This window comes from Palaemon carinicauda, chromosome 12, assembly GCF_036898095.1.
Source record: "Palaemon carinicauda isolate YSFRI2023 chromosome 12, ASM3689809v2, whole genome shotgun sequence".
Classification (NCBI taxonomy): domain Eukaryota; kingdom Metazoa; phylum Arthropoda; class Malacostraca; order Decapoda; family Palaemonidae; genus Palaemon; species Palaemon carinicauda.
Window position 1 is genome coordinate 21,765,233 of NC_090736.1, and position 15,470 is coordinate 21,780,702.

A 15,470-nucleotide genomic window follows, 5' to 3' on the forward strand; every position below is an offset into this window, starting at 1 on the left:
AAACTGGACTCTATGATGTTTCTTTCTACTAAGTTATTTGAATGAACCAATTTCTTTGCACCTGACCAATTAATAGGGTGATTTTTATCTCTAACGTGGGCAAAGAGTGCATTATTATCTTGAGCATACCTGACACTTTTCTTACGTTGTTCAATTCTCTTTTCTAGGGCTTTACCAGTTTGACCAATATAGTATTTCTCACAAGCATTGCATGGAATCCAATGCAATGCTTGTGAAAAATACTATATTGGTCAAACTGGTAAAGCCCTAGAAAAGAGAATTGAACAACATAAGAAAAGTGTCAGGTATGCTCAAGATAATAATGCACTCTTTGCCCACGTTAGAGATAAAAATCACCCTATTAATTGGTCAGGTGCAAAGAAATTGGTTCATTCAAATAACTTAGTAGAAAGAAACATCATAGAGTCCAGTTTCATAAAAGAAATTTTTGAAAACAACTTGAATATTGGTCATGGAATGTATAAACTCGACGCCTTTATATGTAAAGAGATTTGTAAACTATATAAAAAAAACATTAACCACTTAATGTAGAATTGAATGTATTGTGAATAATTAACGTCGGTGTGAAATTAATATTTAGACCTAAGCTACCATTCATTAAAGGAAACAATTATTTTATATAGTATGCATAAGTATATTGGCACTATATAGTGTTATGCTAGATATAAGTATTGATATATACATGATTATATGTTTATGCTATTAATGTTGTATACATATAAATGTATATATGCATAAGTATGTATGTGTATATATGTATATATGTATATATGTATGTGTATATATATGTATATATGTATGTGTATGTATATGTATGTGTATGTGTAAGTATTTATGTATATGTATATGTATATGTATTTGTATCTGTATGTATGTATATGTATGTATATGTGTATGTGTATGTATATGTATATATATATATATATATATATATATATATATATATATATATATATATATATATATATATATATATATATATGTATATATATATATATATATATATATATATATATATATATATATATATATATTTTCCTGTAAATATTATACCATTGATACTTTTAATGATTCTCTCCCTGATCATATGCGGCAATGCCTTTCACTAATAAGCCTTAACATTAGAAGTTTTAAGAAAAATCACGACGAATTTATTGGTTATTTGAAAAATTGCAATCATGAATTTGACATTATAGTGCTAACTGAAACTTGGGCTAAGCAAGAAACACATTGCATGAATTCACTTCCAGGGTATAATGCTTTTCATAATTATCGTGAGGGCCGGAGGGGTGGTGGTGTGAGCATTTTTGTTAAAGATTCACTTTTGTTTAAACCTCTCGATGAGTTAAGCATATCTACGGATAATTTTGAAAGTGCCGGGGCAACAGTTTCTGTTCCCAATTCCTCTCATTCTGCTATTATCTTAGGTATATACAGGCGTCCAGGAGGTGACGAAAATATGTTTTTCAACTCGCTAGAGGCGTTACTAAGAAGTCCAGGTATCTCTTCTGGGAATACTGTTGTCACAGGGGATTTTAACATCTGCCTAATGAGGGAAGGGGAAAGCGAGACCACACGGAGACTGATCAACACAATGCGGTCTTTCGAATACCGACCATCAATAACTAGGCCTACCAGAATTGGGTCAAATGACTCTCTCTCCTGTATCGATCACATTTGGGCCAATAATAACCTCGTTAGTAACTCTGGGATATTTTTAGCTGATATCACTGATCATTTCCCAATTTTCTGTAGCCTTTTATTGCCTGCACTAAGCAGCATGAATGACAAAATAAGAATTCAATTTAGAGACATGAGCCAAATTAATGATAGAAAATTTACAGAACTACTCCGGGGTAGAGACTGGTCAGCAGAATATGGTCACGCCTCCTTAAATCCTCACGTAGGTGTGACCTCTTTCAGTGACAAAATTGACAGTTTCTTCAATGAGTGTTTTCCCCTGAAAACAAAATTTGTTAGTGTTAAAAGATTGATGAATAGGTGGCTTTCCAAAGGACTTCTTAAATCAATTAATATTAAACATAATCTGTACCGAAGAATGAAATTGGGTAATTATAGTAGCCAACAGTACAATAACTATTGTAATTTGTTATGTACATTAATACGCAAGGCAAAGAAAAACTATTTTGAGAGTACTTTTGACCAACTCCGTAGAGATGCCAAAAAATCTTGGGACTTAATCAACTCGTCACTAAGGCCGGGCAGAAAAAAGAGTAGCTCACTCAGAAAACTGATTCGAAACGGGGAAACCATTACTGACACTAAACAAATTGCAAATGCTTTTAATCTTCATTTCTCTACAATAGGCGTTACTCTAAGGGATGCTTTACCTCAAAATATTAACTTAGATTTCCGTACCTATTTGCCTCCCTCAAATCAGCAGTCTATTTTTTTTACCCCTTCATCTCCATTTGAAGTGATGAACATTATAAAAAAACTGAAAAACAAAAAAGCAAATATTCATTCTCCTCCTACAAGATTATATAAGAACAATGCTAACCTACTTGCCTTTCCTATATCTATGCTATTCAACCGTTGTTTAGATGCTGGTATTTATCCTGACATTTTGAAAATTGCATGTGTGACTGTGTTACACAAATCCGGTGATATATCAGATGTTAATAACTATAGACCAATTAGCTGCCTTCCTTTGTTGAATAAAATATTTGAAAAACTATTGTATAGTCGACTTTACTCTTTCTTCAATAGTTGTAACATTTTCTCTACGTGTCAGTATGGTTTCTTACGAGGCGTAAGTACTAGTGATGCCGTTCATGACCTCCTTGAAAATATCTATAATGCAATGAATAAAAATGAATACCTTGGTGCGGTTTTTTTGGATTTGAGCAAAGCCTTTGATACTGTGTCTCATGATATACTACTTCAAAAGCTGGAACATTATGGTATACAAGGCAATGCACTACTCTTACTCCAATCCTACCTGACAAATCGAAAACAATTTGTCACGCTCGATGGTCATCTTTCAGAGACTATGGATGTCAAAATAGGTGTCCCCCAGGGATCAGTCTTAGGACCGTTATTTTTCCTCATCTATATTAATGATTTGCCTCGTTCAGTTGGCAGATTAAACTCCATACTTTTTGCCGATGACACCACGCTCCATCTTTGTCATGAAAATATTTATTCTCTTTGTAATTCTTTAACTGCTAACTTAAATAATGTTAAAAATTGGTTACTATCGAATAAATTGACCCTAAATGAGAGAAAAACATATTTCATAATATTTTCTTTGCGCAAAGTTCCCGGTAACATAAGAGTTGCAATAGGAAATCACACTCTTGACCAGAAATCCAGTGGAAAATTTTTAGGAGTAATGTTTGACAATAAATTAACCTTCAGTAAGCATGTGGATATGATAGTCAATAAAATTTCCAAAGTTATAGGTATCATATATAGGCTGAAGGATTATTTCCCGCTATATATATTAAAACAACTCTACCACTCTTTAGTATCTCCTCATCTAAATTACTGCATTACAGCGTGGGGGAGTTGCAGTAGAAACGTCCTGCAACCGCTAATCATTATGCAAAAAAAACTGGTGAGAATAATAACTTCGAGTGATTATTTAGCTCATACATCACCTCTATTCCGGTCTCTCTCGATTCTGAAGTTGGAGGATACCTACGAACTCTCCTTAATGAATTTGATGTTTCAAACCCTTTCGCTGCATAAATATCCATCCATTAGACAAAAAATAATTCAGGTACAATCAGCACACCAATATGGAACAAGAGACTCTAACTTAACTCTTCCCTTCGTACGTGTAAAGAAATGTGAACAGTTTTATCTCTATCAGGGAGTTAAACAATGGAATACTCTGCCTGCTTATCTTAAGGCATTGCTTAGCATTCGATCTTTTAAAAAATCATATACTAATTTGTTATTATCTGTGTACTAAGTTTTATTAGTAGACATTTCTTCATGAAGTAACCATTAATGCAATAATGTTCTTAATTCTTATATTCTTTATTGCTTGTATACATTTGTAAGTCTAGCATTTCTACCATATCAATGTTTAAATTCAAAATTTGTACTATTTATTATTCCGCCCTTCTTTATCATACTTTATTATACGAATATACTGTACATTTCCATTTATTTTTAGGCTAAAAATCTCATTTATATGTGTCTATGTGTACATGTGTATGTATATGTACATGTGTGTGTATATGTATTTGTATGTGTATGCATATGTATATTCTTATGTATATATATGAGTACATTTAGTTTATCGATATCAATATTTACTTTTTATAAATTTTTTTAATTGATGATATTATTTTATTGTATTATTGCTCGAAGAGCTCTGCTCCACATGGGCTTGGACCGAATCTTTTTTGTAAATATTTTGTATGTATATATGTTTTTGTCCAATAAATATTATTATTATTATTATTATATATATATATATATATATATATATATATATATATATATATATATATATATATATATATATGTATATATGTGTATGTATTTGTATTTTTGTGTATGTTTTGCTTATGTATTTATATAGATAAGGCTACCACATTGACATATAAATAACTGTAATGAAAGTAAAATAAGAAGAAAACAAGAATATACCCGCCACTAGAAATGACCCTTTTTAGCAGGTGTCTAACGAGCTTGCGGACTCCTCCTCCTCACACCTGAGTCAAGCCCAGGTAGCGGGTAAGGGAGTGTCATTGTTCTCTAAATCTCTATATGTATGTTCGTACTTTTGCTTTCCCTATAAATTGTAAGAAACCTCTCTCAATAAATCAGTCCTCTGAGGAAGTATCACGAAACTAGTCAGGACTCAAGTGTATATTTTGTATTTTCATTTTCCCTGTGGTTCTTCTGCATACATATATATATATATATATATATATATATATATATATATATATATATATATATAAATATTTATATATATATATATATCTATGTATATATATATATATATATATATATATATATATATATATATATATATATATATATATATATATATACATATATATATATATATATATACCTCTCCGAATAATATAGAAAAAAAGAAAAAAAACACTCCACTACAGACTCCCAACTCCCCTTCCTGATACAGTGAAAGCACACTTCGGTCCCTCAGAGCAAATACCAGATCTCATTGATGTATAAAAAACAGCAAATTGATGTTTTTTTCGCATCGCAACATTTTCTACGGACTCCCTAGAAGCAAAGGGGGATCGCAAATCAAGTTAATGGGCTTATAACACACTGAAAATCAATAGGTAATCGACCTGTCCTGCTCTTACCTGGCAATTATGATCATAATTGCAGTACGTTTGTTAGACTTTTTTTTTTTTTTTTTTTTTTTTACTAATTTTTAGATAATTAAGGAACGGTTATTGTATTCATATGATTTCCTATACAGACACAATCATCTATGTATCTTTGCATAAATGCATACGAAAGTGCATATACATATACAGTTCCTCCTTTACTTAAACCAGATGGCACAGTCACTCACTGTCCAAAGGAAAAGGCAACCCTTTTGGCTGATGTTTTTGACAGTAAACAGAGTAATGAAAAACTTGAACTTCCGCATTCCTGTTTTCCTGAGGCTAAACTAACTAGTTTAGCTTTTCGATCTCGTGAGATTAAAGCTCTGTTGGTGGACCTTGATGCTTATGGAGGTGTAGACCCAAATGGTATTTTTCCTTTGTTTTTTATAAAGACAGCAGATTTCTTAGCTCCAAAATTATCTGTTATTTTGCGCAAGTTAGCAAGAAGAGGAGCTTTTAGCACTAGTTGGAGAATTGGCAATGTTACTCCTCTATGTAAATGTGTTTGTGGTAGCTCAAGTCCCACTGATTACCGCCCAATTTCCATAACTCCCATATTATCTAAAGTTTTTGAACGTCTTCTTGCAAAACGTCTTAATAGGTTTGCTGAAGGTAATCATCTAATCCCTAGTTTGTAATTTGGTTTTCGTAAAGGCCTTGGAGCATGTGATGCCCTTCTTACAATCTCCAATGCTGTACAGAAATCCCTTGATTTTGGTCGGGAAGTTCGTATGATTGGCCTTGATTTTAGTGCTGCCTTTGACCGTGTTAATCATGAGGCCCTTGTTTTCAAACTGAAACAGTTGGGAGTGGGTGGGTCGTTTCTTAGCATTATTATTGATTTTTTAAGTAATAGATCTCAAAGAGTTGTTATTGATGGGCACCATAGTGATTATAGGAATGTGATATCCGGTGTTCCACAGGGTAGTGTTCTTGGCCCATTACTTTTCATACTATATACACATGACATGTGGTTTGGCCTAGAAAACAAGCTTGTTGCATATGCAGATGATGCTACTCTCTTTGCATCAATTCCATCCCCTGAATGTAGATCTAGGGTTGGTGAATCCCTTAATAGAGATTTGGCTAGAATTAGTGCATGGTGCAAATTATGGGGTATGAAGTTGAATCCTAACAAAACTCAAAGTATGACTGTAAGTAGGTCAAGGACGGTGGCTCCTCAACATCCGGATCTCAGTATTGATAATGTTTCTTTAAATATGTATGACTCTTTCAAAATTTTAGGTGTGATTCTCGACAGTTAAATTACTCTTGAGAAACATATAAGGTCTGTGTCTTCTTCAATTGCACAAAAAATAGGCTTATTGAGAAAGTCTTTCAAGATTTTCGGTGATCAATCCATTCTGAAGAAGTGTTTTAATTCTTTCATTCTACCTTGTTTTGAGTATTGTTCTCCTGTCTGATCTTCAGCTGCAGATTCTCATCTTAATTTGTTAGACAGAAACTTACGGTCTATTAAATTTCTTATTCCTGATCTAGATATTAATCTCTGGCACCGTCGTTCAATTAGTTCATTATGCATGTTGCATAAGATTTTTCATAACTCTGACCATCCTTTATATTCAGATCTCCCAGGACAATTCTATCCTGTTCGTAATACTAGGCAGGCAGTTAATTCTAATAGCCAGGCCTTCTCCACCACAAGGCTCAATACTACGCAGTACTCTAGAAGTTTTATTCCAGTTGTTACCAAGTTGTAGAATGATCTTCCTAATCGGGTGGTTGAATCAGTAGAACTTCAAAAGTTCAAAGTTGGAGCAAATGCTTTTTTGTTGACCAGGCGGACATGAGTCTTTTTATAGTTTATTTATGACATATTTGTTTTTATGTTGTTAATAGTTTATATATGACATGTCTGTTTTGACGTTGTTACTTATTTCAGAATGATTTATTGTTAATTTGTTCTCTTCTTTATTTATTTCCTTATTTCCTTTCCTCACTGGGCTATTTTTCCCTGTTGGAGCCCCTGGGCTTATAGCATCTTCCTTTTCCAACTAGGGTTGTAGCTTGGATAGTAATAATAATAATAATAATAAAATATATATATATATATATATACATATATATATATATATACATATATATATATATACATATATATATATATATATACATATATATATATATATATACATATACATATACATATACATATATATATATATATATATACATATATATATACATATATATATATATATATAAATATATATATATATATATATACATATATATATATATATATATATACATATATATATATATATATATACATATATATATATATATATATATAATGAGAGTAATACACACACACATATATATATACATTATATATATATATATATATATAAATATGAATATACTTATATGTATGTATATATATATATGTATATATATATATTATTATGTGACGAACCACTGTGCAAACAATTACCCCTTTACAATGGGCGGTAGTTCTCTTCACACAACAAAATAGAAGTCATATGGGTAGACTTCCAAATTCACTTGTTTCTTATTACGAGTGTATAAGATTGTTGATTATGATCAAATGTATCTTCTTAAAGCTGGTTGCAGACAACAGAAGCACCAATAGCAGGATAATTGGAGGACAGGAACAATAAACTATGTTATAAACAAAACTTTAATCTTACGTTAAACAAAATAATGAAAAACCACTTCAAAACAACAATAATAAGCAATGCAAAGTGAATGGGTGAGTAAGGTAGATGAATCTCGTGGTGAGAACAATGTATTCTAACAAAACAATAAATTTGGGGTTACCTTATAACATGTAAGGTAAGAAAACAGGGATGATTTACAGCAGGAAGGCGAGTGTAAACAAAAGATAATGAGAAGAATGGAATGAAGATGGCGCTGAAATAAGGTGATGTATTTACAAAGAAAATGGAAAAATAAACTTTAGACAAATCAGATATGTTAACATATGTACAACATATGGGGATATCACAGTCCCCCCTTGTTTTTGTTTTTTTCCATTTCCCGAGGATCAACCGAGGGTGTTATCCTTGATAATGAGTCTGCCACAATGTTTTCTCGTCCTGATATGGCGATTACTTGGATATTATGTGCAGATAGTATGTATGACCATCTTAAAAGTTTAGTGTTGAGAGTAGTGGACCTATGGAGATGCGACAGAGGAGAGTGGTCGCTGTAGACGTAGATCGTGTCTTGTCCATCAACATAGATCTCGTATCTCTGGATGGTAGCTACGATGGCGAATAGTTCTTTCTCCACAGTGGGCCAATTTAGTTGGGAACCCATAAATCGTCCACTGGAATAAGAGACTGGTAACAGATCAGCTAGTGGGGGCAGGTTTCCTGTTATGGCTGTTATTGGAGCAGGATGCTGTAATAAAATGCCCCCATATCCAAGATCACTAGCGTCTGTTTGGAGATAGAATGGTTTGGTGAGGTTAGGTGCCATTAATATAGGAGGAGATGACAAGTAAGTTTTTAGCTGGTTAAATATTTGATCATGTTGCTGGCTCCAAGAAAAATTTACTTTTGAAGAAGTTAAAGCAAATAGTGGTCCTGTGAACGGTGAGAAATTTGGACTGAACTTAGAGTAATATCCTACCATACCTAGAAATCTTTTTAATTCCTGTTTGGTAGTTGGAACAGGATAAGAAGTTATGGCGCTAATATTTGCATCATGGGGTAATACTTTACCACTGCCAACTCTATGACCAAGGTAAGATACCTGACCTTTGCAAAAATTACTTTTGCTAAGTTGATCGTTAATCCATGTTGTTTCAACCTTGAGAAAACTTCTTTTATCTTTTGAATATGGTTTATCCATGTGTCAGAGGCAATAATGATGTCATCTAAATATACAAATACTTTTTCCAAGTCCTGTAAAATTAAAGACATTACTCTTTGGAAGGTGGCAGGTGCGTTGGCTAATCCGAATGGCATTACGTTATAACTAAATAAGCCAAATGGAGTGATAAATGAAGAAATTTCCTTTGCCGTTTCTGTTAATTAATTTGGTAATAACCCTTCAACAAATCTATTTGGGTTAAGTAGGTCGAATTACTTACTTGGTCAATGATATCTTGTATTCTTGGTAGAGGATACGAATCTTTAATTGTTAAATTATTAATCTTCCTGTAATCGGTACAAAGACGAAATTTACCATTTTTCTTTCCTACTAGGAGACATGGGGAAGCCCATGGTGACGCACTGGGTTCTGCCAATCCTTCTCTTACTAAGTAGTTCACTTCTTCTTTCATGATACCCAATTTCTTCTGTGATGTTCGATAGAAAGCTTGTTTAATGGGTGCAGCACCTGGTTGTAGTTTGATGTCATGATCTAGCATGGTGCATCTGCCTGGTTTATCTGAAGTTATACTAGGAAATTCATGGAATAAAGCTACTAAAGATTTACATTTTGATGCAGATAAGGGTTTTAGATAGTCTGATAAGTTTTCCAAGATCTTTGAGTTTTGAGAATCCTGCCAAGATGCAGTTATTGGATCATCTGTAAATTGATCCATAGGACAATCTATGTATGGTATGGCACTAGTAATCATTACCGTTTTATTTTCAGCTGTTGAGGGAGACAAATAGGCCTTTAAGAGGTTTATGTGGACTAATTGAGTAGACTTACGCTTATCTGGAGTGGCGATTATATAGTTGGTTGGCGAGATACGTTGAGTGATGGTATAAGGTCCCTGGTATTTCTCTCGTAGGGGAGAGCCTGCAATCGGATGGTATAGCAGCACTGCATCTCCTACTTTGAAACTTCTGGTTTTAGCCTTTTTATCATAGTTAATCTTCATCTTCTCTTGAGCTGTTATCAAGTTAGTTTTGGCAATGGAGTGAAGATCTGAAAGTTTCTTGTTGAGTTCTGAAATATATTGGGAAAGAGGTACCTCATTATCTCCCAACATCAGGATGCGTTCTTTGACTGAACTGAGGATAGTTCGTGGCCGTCGACCGAAGAGTAGTTCAAAAGGTGACATACCAGTAGACTGATTTCGAACTCCTCGTATGATGTACATGATCAGTTCCAAATCGCAATCCCACTCGTTACCTGAACTATGGATGTATTTCCGGAGAAGATTTTTAATGGTCTGGTGAGTGCGTTCTAATGCTCCATTGGTCTGTGGATGGTAAGCTGAGGATGAGACTTGGGTTATATGGTAATCTTTCATAGCTGTTTTAAAAGCATGACTCATGAAATTGGTTCCTTGATCACATTGTAGTTCAGTTGGAAATCCTACAACAGTAAATATGGACACTAGTGACTTTAGGATGTTCTTGGCTGAAATGTTTCTTAAAGGTACTGCAAATGGATAACGCGTAGTTGGGCATAAGGCCGTAAGCAAGTATTCATGTCCCCTTTTTGTCTTAGGCAAAGGGCCTACACAATCTACTATGATCTTACTGAAAGGTTCTTTAGGCACAAGTATAGGTTTTAAGGGTGCAACTGGTACTTTTACATTAGGACTACTTACTTTTTGACATGTTGTACATGTTTTTACGTACTCTTTAATGTCATTCTTCATGTTTGGCCAATAAAAGTCTTGACTGATGCGTTCATATGTTTTAGTGATACCAAGATGAGAGTCAGCAGAGTGAGACAATTCTAGGATCAGAGGTCTTATATCCTTAGGAACAACTACCTGGAATAGATCCTTCCAGGTTTCTAGATGACTGTTCTTGCTGGACCTGAATTTTCTCATTAGTACATTATTATTAATATAAAAATAAGAACACTTGTTGGTATCCTTTGGTTTCACTTGGTTGAAACACTGCTGTAGAGTGACATCTTTCCTTTGTTGATAGCTAAAGGAATCAGGCTGGATCTTATATGTACTCATCAACTCGTTGAAATCCATAGGTTCAGAGACTGGCAACGGGTTTGATGATGATTCAGTAGGGGTGTCCTTTTTACTGCTTCGTGTCACTGCTAAGCATTCCTCCTGTACAACTTCACCTGGAGATACTGCTATTAAGTTTGTTAAGACAACAGAGTTAGCTATGTCATTACCCAGGATTACATCTACATTCTTGCATGGTAACAGTTCTGGATTTACAGCTACTTCAGTAGTTCCAGAGAAATAAGGACAATGAAGGTTTACATTAATGAGAGGCAACATAGACTTACTGGTTAAGTCATTAACTGCAACATACCTGTGAGTTTCACCTTTAGGTCGTATTACTTTAGGAGAGACGATCGTTTGAGAGGATCCAGTGTCTCTGAGTATGGTTACAGGTTTACCATTTATTTTGCCTGAGCAAGTGAAGGGTGCAAACGCTTGGGACTCGTGTGATGCACAATGGAAGGTCTTTTTCTTCTCCACCTTAGGTTTTGGTTCCTGTTTGGGCAGATTCATTTGCTTAGGAGAGAATTGAGGGGGATTAGGTTTTCTCTTTAAGTATGAAGCTGCACAATGTGGATCAGGACATTCTGAAATATGATGTCCTTCTTGTTTGCAGTATGTACAAGTTTCCTTAGGTCTAGTTTCTCTATATAGGGTTTTACCTACTTTATGAATAAGAGCATAGTCATCTGCCTTTAAAGCGGCTTTCTTAGGGTCAGATTCATTCTGCTCTCTTAGATACACATTAATGCTACCTGGTATTTTCCTTAAGAACTCCTCCATTACTATTAAATCTTTCAACTGCTCGAAAGTTTTGACATCTACTTTGTCTACCCACTTCTGAAACTGTTTAATCTTTCCATTCATAAATTCTAAAAAGGTCTGCTGAACTTGCTTCTGACTATTACGAAATATTTGCCTATAACCTTCCGCAGTAATAGAATAAGCATCAAGGATTGCCTGTTTAATTATGAAATAATCATGTTCCTCTAACATAGTGGCACATACAGATAATGCTTTACCTTTAAATGAGTTCCGGATGATCAAATACCATTTGTCCTGAGGCCAATTGAGATTCTTGGCTGTGTCTTCGAACACAGAAAAGTAGTTATCAGGTTCCCGTTCTTCAAATGTGGGCAGCAATTTCTGCACCTTGGCCACATCAAAGGGTTCGGGAATTAGCTTACCTTCTTCCTTTTCTTTCAGTCTTATAAATGCCAGATCCCGTTCTGTTACTGTGGCCGCTTCTCTCTCAATCTGCAGCCTAACACGGAGAGCTTTGTTTTTCTGTTCACTTTCTTTTTCTTGTTGCTCCAAAGCAGTTGCAGCAGCTTCCGCAGCAGTTTCCACCTTGATACGTTCTAGGGAAGCAGCAGCAGCAGCCGTGCGCTCAGCAGCAGCGGCTTTCCTCTCTTCTAACTCAGCGGCGGCAGTTGCGGCTCGTTCAGCAGCAGCGGCTCTTTCTCGTTCTACCAGAGTTGCGGCAGTTGCGGCTCTTTCAGCAGCAGCGGCTTTCCTCTCTTCTACCTCAGCGGCGGCAGTTGCGGCTCGTTCAGCAGCAGCGGCTTTCCTTTCTTCTACCTCAGCGGCGGCAGTTGCGGCAGTTGCCGCTGCAGTTGCGGCTTGCATCTTCATCTTTTCCAACTCCAGCTGTAGACTTAGTTTATCCAAGTCACTATTTGGATTGGTAACTGTTAGAGCTCGAACGTCAGCCAATTCTTCTTCTGGAACAATATCTTCATCTACAAGGAAGTTCAAAATATGACTGAGAATTACACATTTTACGGCAGTTGCGGGAATCTGTACATCATAATGGCGAGCTAGATTCTTTAGGTCAGTTTTTGTGGCAACTGTGAGAGATTCCACATGATCCCGTGGTGATACAATAAATTGTTGCAAGTTGAAAGGCATTTTGAATGTCGCCCGTGGCGCAAGATAAGTACAAACTAAAATAAATATCCAAACTTTACAAGAATAAGTAAAAGATCATACGATCGTAAAATAACAATCTTTCAATCACAGAAATACAAAATAGCGATCACAAAATTACAAGATCGAGAGATCACAAAATTATAAAATTATATGATTAGATCACCTTACACAAAAATAGCTTAAATACAAAATTAAGTCTCGCGAAACTTACGATAATACTATAAAACTTTTATTCACAGTTAACGACTGAACAATTATTTTTTTTTTATACTCGAGATCTTGAGCACGCGGCTAACTACTTCATAATTACTCAAACGACACGCTCAACATCACAAACTTTTACAACAATTTTACCGAATCGGTAAACAAGGCTTTAAAACGCAAAGGTATTTTTTACTTTAAACATACCTAATTAGCACGTTCTAGTTTACATTTCCTTTTAATTTATACTAGCTTAATATGATAACTTTTCAATGTTACATTTTAATTTATATAAATACTATATTATTCTCGTTATGATAAAGTATCTAGTTAATAGTCAACACCTAGTTTAAAGTAATTGATTATCAGAATAATGCGCAAACTGAACAAAATACGTAGTATGTGCTTTATAGATATAACAGGAGTAATTTAACACAAGTATCTAAATATTCATTTACCGACACGTAAATGTTATTTGTACACCAAAATAGTACCTTTAACACCAAACAATATACAAGTTAATTTCCTGACTAGAGATAACGATTGGAATTACGAAAATCTCCGAAATTGGAAATTGGCTAATTTCACTTACGAAATTCATATAACAAAATAAATCACTTCATAATGAAATAGAGATGGAGGAAATTTCACTTATAATGAAACTTAATTTAGTAAATCACATATAATGAAATTTGACTCGATTTCCCAAATATCACTTTTGAATGGCGATTTTAAGAAATGGCAAAATCTTAGGGCTTCAGATTTTTTTTTTATGAGAAATCTCTGAGATACGAGATTTGAGTAGGCGAAACTTTAAAAGCTACCTACTGGGGGCATCTTCAATTAATAAGGGTGGTTTAGAAGCTGGACAATCAGCATACCTAAGTCTTAACTATATTAAGCGTGACTTGTTCCTCTTACAACCAAATGACTACCCAGACATATTATACATAAATGTCTAATGAGAGGGAGACGAGACATCTACCTTACCTTGGAATTATTACTGTCGTCCTTTATCCTTGGTACGCCACAACACAACACTCGATACTGTTCATAATCACTGGAACTGTTCTTTCACGATTCAATCACTTGATATAAATTTGATGAATCATATCGCACATCAGATCCCGGACAGGCCCCCAACTATTATGTGACGAACCACTGTGCAAACAATTACCCCTTTACAATGGGCGGTAGTTCTCTTCACACAACAAAATAGAAGTCATATGGGTAGACTTCCAAATTCACTTGTTTCTTATTACGAGTGTATAAGATTGTTGATTATGATCAAATGTATCTTCTTAAAGCTGGTTGCAGACAACAGAAGCACCAATAGCAGGATAATTGGAGGACAGGAACAATAAACTATGTTATAAACAAAACTTTAATCTTACGTTAAACAAAATAATGAAAAACCACTTCAAAACAACAATAATAAGCAATGCAAAGTGAATGGGTGAGTAAGGTAGATGAATCTCGTGGTGAGAACAATGTATTCTAACAAAACAATAAATTTGGGGTTACCTTATAACATGTAAGGTAAGAAAACAGGGATGATTTACAGCAGGAAGGCGAGTGTAAACAAAAGATAATGAGAAGAATGGAATGAAGATGGCGCTGAAATAAGGTGATGTATTTACAAAGAAAATGGAAAAATAAACTTTAGACAAATCAGATATGTTAACATATGTACAACATATGGGGATATCACAATATATATATATATATATATATACATATATATATATATATATATATATTTATATATATATTTATATATATATATATATATATGAAGGCTACTATATATAAAGAGTAATACACACACATACACACACATATATATATATACATATATATATATATATATATATACATACATATATATATATATATATATATCATTAGCAGTTAAAACGATACCAAACATACATCCTATACCTCTCCGAATGAAGTAGAGAAAAAAAGAAAAAAAACACTCCACTACAGACTCCCAACTCCCCTTCCTGATACAGTGAAAGCACACTTCGGTCCCTCAGAGCAAATACCAGATCTCATTGATGTATAAAAAACAGCAAATTGATGTTTTTTTC